General features: G+C 38.6%; 1 pseudogene; it reads right to left on the bottom strand.

Moving 5' to 3' along the window:
- Window positions 1-306: 306 nt before the first annotated feature.
- Window positions 307-1,205, bottom strand: LOC148019622 (uncharacterized; annotated as a pseudogene).
- Between the last annotated feature and the right edge of the window lie 12,741 nt (window positions 1,206-13,946).

A 13,946-nucleotide genomic window follows, 5' to 3' on the forward strand; every position in this document is an offset into this window, starting at 1 on the left:
TCTCTCTCTCTCTCTCTCCGCATGATCACTCTCGTTGTGATGCCTTTGAGGCAGTTCGAGCTCTAGCCATTTGCGTGGAGAGGGGGGGGAAGGGTCGATGCTATCAAGGCGGAGGTGGAGGCTCGCATGGTCGATGTTCAGCTTGAGAGGGTGACGACAGTGACGATTGGCATTGATCGCACTAGCTGGTAAGCTTTTTATCCTTTATAAAAAATCAAAGGCTTTTTACCTTTAAAGATTCTCCCCTCCCAAGCCCAATTCACACATGCATAAGTATGACATGCATATTCGTACACTTATGCATACGTATATGCATATATGAAGCTTATATTTATCCTATGCGTAGTCTATGCATACATGTGAGTTTATGCATATATGTATGTGTAGCCTATGTGTACATGGGTGTGTATACATAGCCTACGTACATGCATATATATGCATATATAAACCTGCATCCCTCGTATATATATGTGTGTATCCATCTATACTATTAATTAAGGAGAGGTGGGGGATGGGTGCCACGTGGCACCCCCCACCTCCCCACAAAAAGAAAAGGAGAACACGGGGTCGGGTGCCACTCGTCCAGCACCCACCCCCGTCCTCAAAATAATGACTCCTTCGAGGCTGTGAACAAAGCTTCATTGTCATGGATTCGGAGGTCATTTCGAAACCAAACAATAGATGCTCTTCGCGCTGCCGCACCATTAGCTGGGTTTGCAAAATTATTACCCTGTCAGGAAGCTGCTGGTAGTCCGGGAATGTAGTGCTAGCACGGGAGTTCTTGCTGCCAGTGCTGGGTGTGTAAAGTACATTGGCAACATCTACTCCAGTAGTCGGAGAGATAGCAAGCGTAAGGGGCATGGGTTTGCACTGTGAAGAGAGGGCAGTCGCAGCCTTGCCGATTACAGTTGCGCCGCGGGCCTTGGGAAGGCAAGGATTCGAGACGATGGAAGGGGCGAGGGCGGGGCCGAAGGCAAGGGAGAGGGAGGCGAAGGCAAGAAGAGGGCGACTCGGGGTTGGCTACTGCTCTGCCTGTTTGTCCGTAACAGAGGAAAGAGAGGACCTAGTCTCTATAGGTAAGATTCTCGGAAGGAAGGGACTCGGTTCTGCATTGGAAGATACAGAAGAGAGCTCGATATTGTGGTCCATGAGAAGCTTGAGGTCGCGAAAGGAGCTCGCCATGGCCGTTGTCCGCGTCTACTCTTCTGAGGTACCCGCCCCGGCCTGTAAAATTCGCGCCCGCCCTGGCGCAAAGCGCTGGGGCGAGTCTAGGCACGGAGCGCCTAGTAGTTTATTTATATGCATGTATATATATATATAGCATAGGTATGCGCTGCCAAGGATCAGACCTATAGATAGCTATATGGACACATTTTTTAAACTAGAAAGAAAGGGACAAGTCCAATATCATGATTACCAAAGTATCAATAGACCAAAAAGTTTCACCTACAATTTTCATAGTACTTTAAGTCCTTATTTTAATACATTTTTACCTATAATTTTCATGCACTTTCTCACCAACTTTAAATGCACTTTATATCCAAGCAAAAAAAAAGAAGCTAGGGAGTTGTTGGTGTTAGGCCTGTCACTAGAGTCTACAACCAACATGTCTCTTAAAAAAAAAAAAAGCCTTGTCCCCCAACTTTTGACTAGCCCTGAACTATATCTAAATATGTTGCAATATCTTTTACATAGAGTACTGGAGCCACATGATTTAGAGGCCCAACCCATAACTTGCAATCTTATCCTTTGAGAGCATATATAACATAGTAAAAGTATAAAAAAACATTCATAGAATGAATATTTATCCATACATATATATACATTTTTATTTATTTATTTATTTATATGTGTATATTCATGTTTGTAGGTATTTATGCACATTAATGCATGCATATAAAAGACGAGATATATGTGCATAAAGCTTTCTCAAAACTAGCTATTTGCATAGTATATACTTTTGGATACATATACTTGCAAACTTCCATAAAACACAAATTCTTAGGATATCTAAGAGCCTAAATAAAATCTTCCACAAAGATGAAGTATGGTTTAGTTACAAAACCTTCTATTATATAACCATACATGAAAGGAAGAAAATGTCATACCCTTACAAGTAAAAAATGGTAAGGTCTAGACTATAAGCATTACCATACAAAGTCTAAATTTTATATTTATTGAAATAAAATGTTGGTTCTTTCTCAACTACTCGATGTATGTTCACCACTCCTTTTGCATTGGGATTCCCATATTGGATATGCTTCCTCGTATTGAAATGTCTCCAAGTTAGGCTTTGCTGAAAAGAATCTTAGACATGTATCCAATTTCTTGTTGAGTCTATTTCGAAGAGAGTTTTTTTATAAATGGCGTGATATTAAACAAGCACTCATCCTCAACCGAGACTAATATCATTGTTTGGCACAAATTAGCAAGCTTAAAGTATTCAAATATATGATCCTTCAAGTACACACTTTGGTCCTCTTTGTCTACAATCTTTGCTCCTAGCTTTGAAGGCTCCTCCAATTGACTATATTGCTCCCACATAGTTTGTCCAAAAACACCTAATTGATTCGACAAATCAATGGGGTTGATTAGACCCATCAAGTGTTGATTTTGCATCTCCATGCTTTTCCCAAAGTGAGTGGAAAGAGTCTCTACTTTCTTCTTGAAGTCCAAGAACAAATTTTGTTTTTTCCTTTGTATTATTTCAATACAAAGAATGTACAATTGCCACGGCTTCAAGAAGGTCATCCCTTGGAAATCTCTCTCTACTTTTAGCAATCAAAGTGTTGCATATTAAAATAAGTTTCTCCTTCACAAAGCTTACCAAACCTGGGAATGTTGATTCTTTAACTTTTTTGGTTGTGAAGACTCCATTCACTTTCCTCCTAACATGAAGTCGAATCAACTTTCCTTTTACTTCAATGCAAAGGTAACCTTTTGCATTGTACTTCATATAGCTTCTTTGTGAGCCAACATCTAGTAGAGCCTTTCATTCATAAAATTGTTTCATGTTGAAGCTTGCACTTTCCTCATACAATGTGTTTAGTTGAAGGCATGCCAAAATTCTTGCAACTGCATAATCCATGATGTAGCATTTCCTTTGTTGAGAGATCTTGATCAAGTGATTCATCTCACATAACATTGGAAGTAACGCTCCCAAGAAGAGAAGAGTCTCCACATCACTCAAGATGTCTAGCAATTGTGAGGCCTTTCCTCTTCCTTTGCCCTTCTTTATGGAAATCTCATTCACCACACCGATTGTAGCTTTATTTAAGTCCTCCCCCACATCTAATAAAATGCTTGAGGTTGCTACCCCTTCTTGGTTGGGTGACCTAAAGATGCAGCAAAACCTAACCTTGCTGCCGACAGGCAAGGGGGCCACTCAAAACATCATGACATGCCTCTACCAAGTGTAGCTCGCAAGCCTCTCCCGACATGTTAGAGTGATGTGGATCAAGAATGTGATGGGTCAAGGCCTATGTGTCACCATTGATGAACCATCCTGCCAATACACACGCAAAGTGCACATGAAGCCATTGTACTTTTCCTGGAGGAAGTAGGGATCCAAGAGTTTTGAGCTATGTGGTAGCAAAGTATGTGTCAAACTGGGGTGCCAAGAGAGAGGGGTAGGAAAGGCAAGTCTTGGAGAGATTGGTCTCCACATTGACATTATTTTCCTTGATCAAGACAATGTGTTGCCCTTTCTCTTCTCCTACTACTTAATAGAGAAGACCACCAACCACCATGAGATCATGTGAGTGCTAATGACCTTTCTTAGAGCTTGAGCTCAGAGGGGGGGGGGGGGGGGGCGGGGGGGGGGGGGTCACCTTATAGAAGCCCTCTATATCATGTGCATTCAAAGGATATTTTAAAAACCCCTTTTAAAACTTTTTGCACCATTTTATATACTCTGAATTTTTGAGGCAATAGTTATATCCCTTCTATAAATCTAAAATTCAAAGAGTGTGCATTTTCATGGCCCCTTCTATATAATTCAAATTAAAGCATGTTGCTACAATACTTTACCCATGGAATTTTCACTATGATCTAAGCTCGGGGGGTTCACTATATATATATTCTCTATATAACGTGCGTTCATGGCCTATTTATAAATATCCTAATCTGTAAATTTTTCTTGAATAAAACACAACCCTTTTCTATTCAATCTGTAAGTAACCCCTTTATATGACACCCTTCTGTATGTAAAAAATGTATACAAATGGTGTTTTAAAAACCCCTTATTTTGAACTCACGTTATATATACATATATTCATGAGTGATCCCCCCGAGGATCTGAGATGGATATTTCCTCTCTCAAACAAAACCTATATGTGATAATGACTGATTGAGAAGGAGGAGCCCAAATATAAAGGACAAAAACATGCCATAAATGGCAGTACATCGACTAGCATAAAATGCTCAAATAAACATCATAATGGTGATAATAAAATGTCTAAAATGCCTAGAAATGTCATGCATGAGCTAGACTCACACAAGTTAACTAGATTGCTAACATCCTATCTCAAATCATGGGTGATCTGATACAATGATAATGACTCATTATATTCCAAACAATAACAACTACCAAAATAGGACCATGGATACCCAAGCGTACAATGGTTGATGAAGCCACAACCAAGGTGCCTCAAAGAGAACCTAAGTGTTGATATTGAGTGTCTGATAAAAGACCATCCTATCAAAAATGCATCTAAACATATGTGACCATAGATTTCTTGCCTTTGACCAAGACTGCCAAAGTGTCACCTCATATGAGCTCAAACTAGGAGCCAATACCACTCTTTGTCAAATAACAATCCATCATGAACCGGGATGTCAATCCTAACTCCAAGATTTCAAAACCTATTAGACTTCAATTGATGTGTCAAGGATGTCCCTCTCTAGAATACCTATATAGATGAGGCATACATGCCTCATTACACCACCCGCTCACACTCCCTCTCTTGCACTGGAGAGTCGTGAGGGATGACCGCATCACCGATAGTAGAAAGCAAGAGGGGCCACCAAGCCCTTTCTGTAGGCTAAAGAAGATGATCATGTCCATCCCTTGGCCATGGCCTTGGCCAGGATCCTTGGCCACTAGGATCGGAGTCACAGTCTGAGAAAGAGGATGGAGCAAATGAGTTAGGATCTTTCTTTCATCTTCATCTCTGCCTTCCTTGAAGCCACTAACTCTTTGCAATCCTTGCGCAAATGTCCCTTATTACCACATGATAACATAGGTCTAGGCCTTCAACTTCTTCTTCCTGTCACCCCTCTCTAAAGCTATAAAGGCCTCATTGGATCCACTAAATTAGGAGGAAATCCTCTCCTATAACCACAAAGATGTCTCATGCTCAAGCAACATCAAGGATATATGTAGAAAACTAACGAGTGTCAATGTTGTCTGAGCCCACAAAGCATTGGCCACTCCATTAAACTCTAGAGTGAGCTTGTAGAGCGCACTATCCTCAAGATGAGCCTCTAGAAGGGCAAACTACATATGTTGAAGTTGGTCCTATACCTGTGTGACATGAACTAAGAAAGACCAAATCATATCCTTCGAATCGAACTGCATCTATCGGAGCTATCCATAAAGAGTAAGGGCATGTATAGGTAAGGGAGCATCATACAATATCTGAAGCTTTGCCCAAATTGCAAGAGAAGTCCTACATGCCGTGGGATTGCCAGAAGAACTTCTTTTGGAAATGCAGCAAAGAAGGGCAAAATATGAATGAGCATCATCAGTATTCCATGTGAGGACAACTTCTTCATAATTGTCCTAGTTAAAATAAATTGGAAGAGAAATAGGACTCTCATAGCCTCCAGATACAACGTATCATAATCGCTTTTGCACAAACCAAGCTTTCATAACATCACTCCATGTGAGATAATCAGGGCCATGTAATTTGTCATTGATGGAATGATAGGGGGGCATCTAGAGATGATAGGAATAGAAAAGAATGGAAAGAAGAGGAGGCGAAAGAGAGTACAACCAAAATAATAACATAGATTGTATGATAGAGTTCACACGGAATGGATAAGGTGAAGATACATGCCAAACATAGCAAAAATCAACGTGAAACACAATTGCCTAGCCTTGCACAAGCACAAGTAGTGAAAATGCAAAGGCGCAAAACATAGTCAATAACTCCAATAAATGCAGTCATCCTACATAAAAGCAAGTCCTCCTACATAAAAGCAAGTCACCTTAATCTAGTGTTCCTAAAAAGGAAATGGTGGACTATAAAACACTCAAAAAAAGAGCATAAACTAGGCCAAAAATTAGTTGAAGATGGTCACCCAGGCTGAAAAATCAATTGCAGCAAAATCAAGATTAGGTCCAATCAATTGCAAAAAGGCCAAAACACGGACCTAAAATAGTAGAAAATAGCAACATGAACTTGGATCCTAAAATCTGATACCATGTTAAAAGTGGATGTAGTAATGGAAGCATAAGCAGATGTTGTAATAAACTGTTGAACACAAGACAAAAGAGAAAAAAACACTACAAATTAGAGATCTTAGAAGAATGTTTGAAAAACAGAATCCATATACCAAACACGAGACAATCGCATACAACAATGGGTCACTAGTTGCATAGGCAATGGCACTGGCTTCCTCTCTCCAACAGAACCTGTAGGTGATAATGACTAACTAAGGAGGAGGATCCTAAATAAAAAGAACAAATTTTTTCCATAAACGGAGTAGGTTAGCAATCATAAAATGCCCAAATAAACATCATTATGGCCACAATAAAATGCCTAAGAATGTTAGGTATGACCTAGATTCAGAAATGTCAGACACAAAGTTTGTGGATACGGATGCTATAGAGTTAGAGGATGTAGATGAAATGCTAGCACAAGGATTATAAGATACTCATGTCTTATTTGATATTCAAGTGGATACAGATGACCAAGAGAAGCATAAAGAAGACATTGGAATGATACTACCACTTTTCTTCCAAGTGTATACAAGAGTATGGTTCAGGGATATCAACAAGGCATGACATGATTACTCTGGGCTACCATTTCATATAGAAGACACTTTTTGGGTTGAATGCATGATGGATTGGCTAAGTATGCAGTGGTTGTTTGACCCATGAGAAAAATATGACTATAGAAGATTGCAATGGATAGGAAGGGCTAAACTAAAGATGTCTAAAATTGTTTCAAGTCTTGTCTTGAATTTATCCATGCTATCATACAATTTGAAGCCATTCTTGATCCACCTTGCTTTGCGATGCTTATCTTAGAACTTCTCATACCACAATTTTAGTAGATTAAATGTTATGACTTTCCTTTATGAACCATCAAAGTGTGAAGACAAACAAAGGAAAACTCACTAATTTATGTAATGGACTGCCCTTTAAAAATGTGTATTTTTGTTAAGGCAAATAGAAAAAGAAAACTTACTAATCTAAAGGAATGAAGGTGCACATGCCAAATTGCCCTTTTTTTTTGTCTATTTTGAGTTCCTATAAAAGGTTCATGTCTTGCATATTTCTTCAACTACTATATCATTTAGAGAAATGGCACAAAACTATCACAATGGCACTTAGATTGACCAACCATTTTAGCTTTACAAGATAGGAGGTTCGAATAACATCCTTGCAAGGTCTATCACAAGAGGTTGAAAAAATCATTTGATTACTTAATATTCTAACAATAAAGATGAACCTTCTAATTTAGGAAAATATCATAAGATGAGATAAGAACTCATTTATTTATACCTAGAGGTAGTAGAGCTCACAAGATGAGATGAGAACCCATTTAGCTCGACCAAGCTCCAAAATTGTTTAAGCACTAGGAGATCACACAACTATCATGGACGTGTAGTACATCATTTGTATTAGTAAGTACACTATTAGTAACTTTAAACAATTTCTCTTTGCCAAAATTGATCATGCATACAAACAATGTCTCTTAGTAATTATGCCTATTGTTGTAGACTTTTTAGTAGGAAGCAAGTTGTTTGAGGAAGAAGGCATGATCCTATCAAGCAAGGATCACCTCAACATTTATTAATACATGTATTGTCAATATAATGTTAAATCATAGCAATGATGTGCATGTGAAAAGGAGCCTTGAGATGACAATTGTATGACCTAAGAGATGGGAGCCAACAATTCTTGCACCTACCTTATATCGAGCCATGGAGATAGGACCCAATAACTATTGCAACTACCTTATATCAAGCCATGTCGGATAGTGTAAGAGCCACTTGAGTTTGATGACTAGGAAATGGGAGTAGAACTATCTTATTCAATGTCATATTTCTCATATGACATGTACATCAATAATGTCTCTATATAGCAATCATTGATATTGGTCCTTTGTTGGATTTCTTTCTCATCTCTTTGCACCATGCAAATATTAAAAATGTATTGAACCATAGTGCAAGGAGTTTGGGTCTCATCTTATAATATTACATTGTTGCTAACTCACTTAACTATTGCCAATTTAGTTTGGAAGGTCATAGTGAGTAGGTGTTCCTTCGTGTGAGTTAGAAAGTAGGTTAGTTAACTTATTGGAGGGGGGCCAAATGTCATTTATGTGCAGCTACTCTTAGTTAAAGTGGAAGAGTGTAATTACCTCTTATAGTTTTGAGGGAAGTGACAATCATATGGGTGCTTGATGGTATGGCCAATTGCATTGTGATCTTGATTGTCATGCGACCCCTTGGTGCATGTGGAAGGGCAATTAGGTTTCAGATAGCCTAGGTGTTCTCCTTGAGCATAGGCCAAGTGGGTGGCATGCTAGCACATTGGCTCTTATACTTCATGCTTCATAGTCAACAAATATTTATAAGCTCCATGCAAATGGAGCTTGGAATGTCTAAAATATGAGAAACATGTGCTAATACCAAGTATAAAAGAGCATATAGGAAATATAGGTATCCTTTGTATGGCAAGAACAAATGGTCTCTATCTCTTGACATGCATTCTACCAATAGATTCTCCTCTATGTTCTGTTCAAGTTCCAATTTTACAAGGAGAAGGCGGATTTTAGGTACTGTATCTTAATCTTCAGTAAGGGGTACTAAACCTATTTGGAAATCATCCCATTTTAACTGATCAAGGGATTATATCAATTTGACTCGATTTGATTTAACGTTTTATTCTTCTTGAATATTGCAGAGCATGTCCAAAATATATCTTGATGGATTCTTTGAGGTTTGCAAATTCAAAATCTTGAGATGAATTTGCAAAATTTCCAATTTAAATGTATCCATCTACAAGTGTGCATCCCAATCACAAGACTCTCTTTCTCCCATGGCCTTATAGGTATAATGAAAGCAAGAAGAAGAGATGGTGCACTGTTGATGATTACAAGATAGGCTATATGTGCAACCCAAGTATCTATTAGTTCTCACCAAGCAAACCTACATTTTATGATGTGCAATATAGAAATGTTAGAAAATGCTATTGATGTGTAGTATAGAAGCATGAACTCAAAGGTCAATGGGCATTGATAGGGGCGAGTAGTACTTTAAGTAGTCAAGTCTAAAGTCAACTAATTGAGGTTCATCTTTGGAAAAATCGTATTGGGGGCATACTATGCAGAGGTAGCAATAGATTCTACTCGTAGATATGTTATAATGTTTGTTATTGCATGATAATTTTAGGCTTAAAAGAAATGCAATGAGAATAGAGGAATAACAAAAAATTCTCCCTATATTACTAATTTGGACTCAGTGAATTTGCATATGTTACAAGGCATAAAACTGGTCTCATATTAGTGAATAGAAGATTTGCAAAAACATAAAGGTGAAGTTGCCAAATTTTAGTTCAAGGGAAATGGTATCTTATGGGGCTGGTGCTTCGACCAATTAATTTTATAAATTGATGAGCAAGCTTATCTTCCTAGGATTGAATGAGTTAGCAAAGTTGCTAAGGGAGCCAGACTTCCAAGTAGTAGAATTGGAGCAAGGGATTGGGTACTTAGGATGCCCATTGGGCATAGGTAATAAGACACATGTAAAAGGTCATTAAACCTTGGGCAATGTAAGAGAAAAAAAATATATGCAAATAAAAGTAGTTGTTTTCTTAAATGGGAGCTCAATGTTCCTCCATGATTCAAGAAATGTCCATTCTCGCGTGCACGATTAGGTCCCAACTTCTCATATTCACACAATCTCATTGTCCATTCTCCCTCACACAACTAGGTCCATCTTCTCAAATGCACACAATCTCATCCTTGTTCGCCGATTGCCTCGGATGCATGACTGTGTTGTAGTCATCAACTGCTTAGTATAAGTATTGTTATCAAGCATTGAAGGACACTTTTCAAGGCAATACTCCAATTATCAATAAGTAATCAATCATTCATATCAAATCATTTGTTTTTAGAGTAGGTGTAGCAGACAACCTCCCTACTGTTTTCAGAGTAGATGTAGTTCAGAAGTAATAATGGTTTATGTAGTTCAAAAGTAATAATGGTTATTGTCCTATAGTTCAACATGAGGTTGAAATTGAAACTAAAACTGAAACAAACTATGGTTATTGTCCTATAGTTCAAAAGTAATAATCAACATAAGGCTAAAACTAAAAATAATGGTTACTGTCTTATAGTGAACCCGTCATGTAGACAAGTGATAAGTGTCATGAATGTGAGATTGAATGAAAATCAACATAATTGTTACTATTATTTTTAGAGATATCTAAGCCATGCTTATGCCATCACTCGTAATGGAAATCAGGTACTACTACACTTTAGTGAGAGGGGCCTTTGTACAAATCAGGATTATACCTGAAAAAAATCAAGCTTATACCCTCATAGTTGATTTCAATCATAACCTTCATCAAAGTGTTGTTTTTCAAATTCTGTTTGGACATTGTTCACCTGTCATGTAGACAAGTAATAATCAATATCAATGTGAGAGTAAATTAAATAAATAAAGATAAACTCAAGGGGAGTCGAACCCCAAACACAAATTGCGTCTACCGAGGAGTCTACCTGCAAAATTTAAAAATAATATTTGTATAGAGAGAGACATGATTGCCTCTAAGGCATGATTGCCTTAGAGGAAATCATGCCGCTCTCTCACTCACTCTCTCCCTCCCTCCCTCCCTCACCCCCTCCCTCCCTCCCTTGTGCATATTTGTGTTTTATTTTTTGAAAATATTTATTTTATAATAATATACCAACAATAAGTCATTGGGGTATTTGTTGAGATTTTAAGGTGCCAATGCCAGCAACATATGCAAATTGATTTGAAGCATTGGGTAGATACAAATATTAAAGGATATATAAGATCCAATTAGACACTAGATGTTGAAAACGGGTCTATTAGAGATGTAGACTCTATTAGATATGTAAATAAATCCACGAGTCTTGGTAGCTAATATTATCACTGATGAGACAAAACATTTTTAATTTAAAGAATCTTGAGTGTTACCAGGATCCCTTTAAGTCTTCCAATTTTGATGAGACATCGAAAATCTCTACAAGACTTGCGTTTGGAATGATGATGATCGACAAAGTCTACTCATTGTACTCATAGAGATAATTGATGCGGTGCACGCACCAAAAATCACCAAGAGTTGAGTCATCGAAGGTGGGGGGGAGGGGGGGGGGGGAGATTTTATAACAAATTGGTGATGCTATCAATATGATCATGTGACTTATCTTTTTCTAGAATTCTTCAAAAACGAAATAGAAAAATAAATATTGATAAACTCAAAAAAACAAAAAGTTCTCATCCTACCGTTGAAACACTAACCTTAATATATATTCCCTCTAACGTTTTGGAACTCCCGCCTTCTCTTCTTTTCCCCTTTTTTCATTCAGCAACATAGCAGGCCGTACTCTATGAGCTGAGTAGAGGCGCACAAATTTCATGATAGAGAAAGAAAAGATGGTCACAGAATATTGCAGCATTGGTCACCATCACTAAGCTCCAGTCCAGGTACAATTATATTTTTGCAATGTCTTATAAGCTTCTTTCATGCATCAATACGTTTTTGCTATGGCTTATCAGGCCTGTTAAGTCTCAGTAATTACTTCTGCTACGAGGGTCTCCTGCACTAGTACTTCTTTCTTGTGTTTGTACAGACACTGGCTTACAGACACTTTTTGGGATGTCATAGTAATAGTAGCCCTCTGAGTAGTTTCTCCCCTTCAGGATTGCGAAGTACATTGTCTTGCGACAGAGCACTATTACCAATTACATCCACACGAATCTTAAGAACTTCCATGTGATAGATCTGCTTTGTGCCTGAAAATTTGTTTTTTGATAAGTCCAAAAGCTGAATTTTGTCAAGCTTCAGTATCCAAGAAGGTAAAGATCCAGTGGGTCTATTATAACCTAAACTAAGCACTTTGAGATTCTCAAATTGAGCCCAGGAATCTGGTAAAGTTCCCTGAGTCTGATTCCCATAGCTGAACATTCAGAGATTAACTGAACGTTCAGCTATGGGAACATTCAGAGATTAACTGAATGTTCAGCTATGGGAACATAGCCTGCTCTTCCCATAGTTGAACATTCAAAGATTAACTTTTGGAGAACATAACATCCTCCACATTAGCATTCCACCATTCACCTGTCAGTATTAAATAAGCAGAAACCGAGGGAACTGTTAATTACACATAGAACACTCTATAGATGAACCAGAAAGCAATTGTGACCATATGCAAGATTAGTTGTAGCTTTGAACTTTTGGAGAACATAGCCAGCTCTTCCCATAGCTGAACATTCAGAGCTTAACTGAATGTTCAGCTATGGGAACATTAAGAGATTAACTGAATGTTTAGCTATGGGAACATTAAGAAGGGTTGTGAAGGGATTTGCACTCTTAATATGTGGCCAACTCTCAGCCTGATTCTTATTTGAAAAACTAGCTACAGTGACAGTAATAGTGACATGTGGGTAAAGAATGGCCAGTAGAGGTGATTAAAATTTTCTCAAGGCTACACTTGAGTCTTGTCCCTTCTTGTTTCATGTGTGTACTGTCAAGGTCAGGAAACATGTCACCTGCAGCATGTACTGTCAAGGTTGTATCAATAGATTTCATTCATATAGACCTCCACCATGGTTAGGAAACATGTCACCTGCAGCATGTACTGTCAAGGTTGTATCAACAGATTTCATTCATATAGCAGCTGCATTTCTTAGGCAATCGAGCAGCCAGCACAGTCTCAGCATTGTCTACAAAACACACAGCTATGCCTGGTCCAAACCACCTTGTTACAACTTGTATCAGCTTTAAACACCTACAAACAGCTAGAAACTATCCACTAGCAACACCTTGCTTATTTTGCCTTTCTCACTTGCCATACTTCACCTAGGCTCCAAGTTTTAATACCTAAGGTGGCATAACCTCAACCTAAGTCTTATGCATTGCTAAACACCAATCACAGTTCTCACAAACAACATGAAAAGAGAGATGATACAACTAGAGCTGATTCAGTTTTACAACTAGCTGCTGCATGTTTCTTCTTGAGAGCCGTTGCTTCAATCTCATCTTTGGAGAAGAGAGTGCTGTCCCAGTCTCGTATGATCTGGAATAAAGTACATTCAAGGGGGGTTATCATGCACCAGCGGTAGCATCCTGGATCACTGCTAAGGGATGTAATGATCATACTACGTGAAAGTTAAAGCTCTATATACACTTACACTTCTCATAGAGCTGCTGTGGGATCGGATGCTGTGTCTAACAATCTGAGACGCTGAAAGTTACTGATAGTGTTTGTTTTATTTGACCACAAGTGTAGCCCACAAGTGTAGCTGGCAGAACATGACTGTCTGCAATAAGCTCTTCACCATTTGTCTGAGCATTTGCGAGGATCATGCCTGCTCCTTCGACTTGCTTCACCACGATCCCCTTTGCAGCACGAGGATCAAGGCCTCTGTCTCACAGACTACAATCTTACCCTTGACAAGGTCTAGCATTACTGAGTCCAGCCAAAGAAACTATATCAGTAGACCAGGTGTGGCCGGCTGGC

Source organism: Lygodium microphyllum, chromosome 19 (assembly GCF_053477565.2).
Source record: "Lygodium microphyllum isolate KBCC chromosome 19, Lygodium_microphyllum_v1.1.10, whole genome shotgun sequence".
Taxonomy (NCBI): Eukaryota; Viridiplantae; Streptophyta; class Polypodiopsida; order Schizaeales; family Lygodiaceae; genus Lygodium; species Lygodium microphyllum.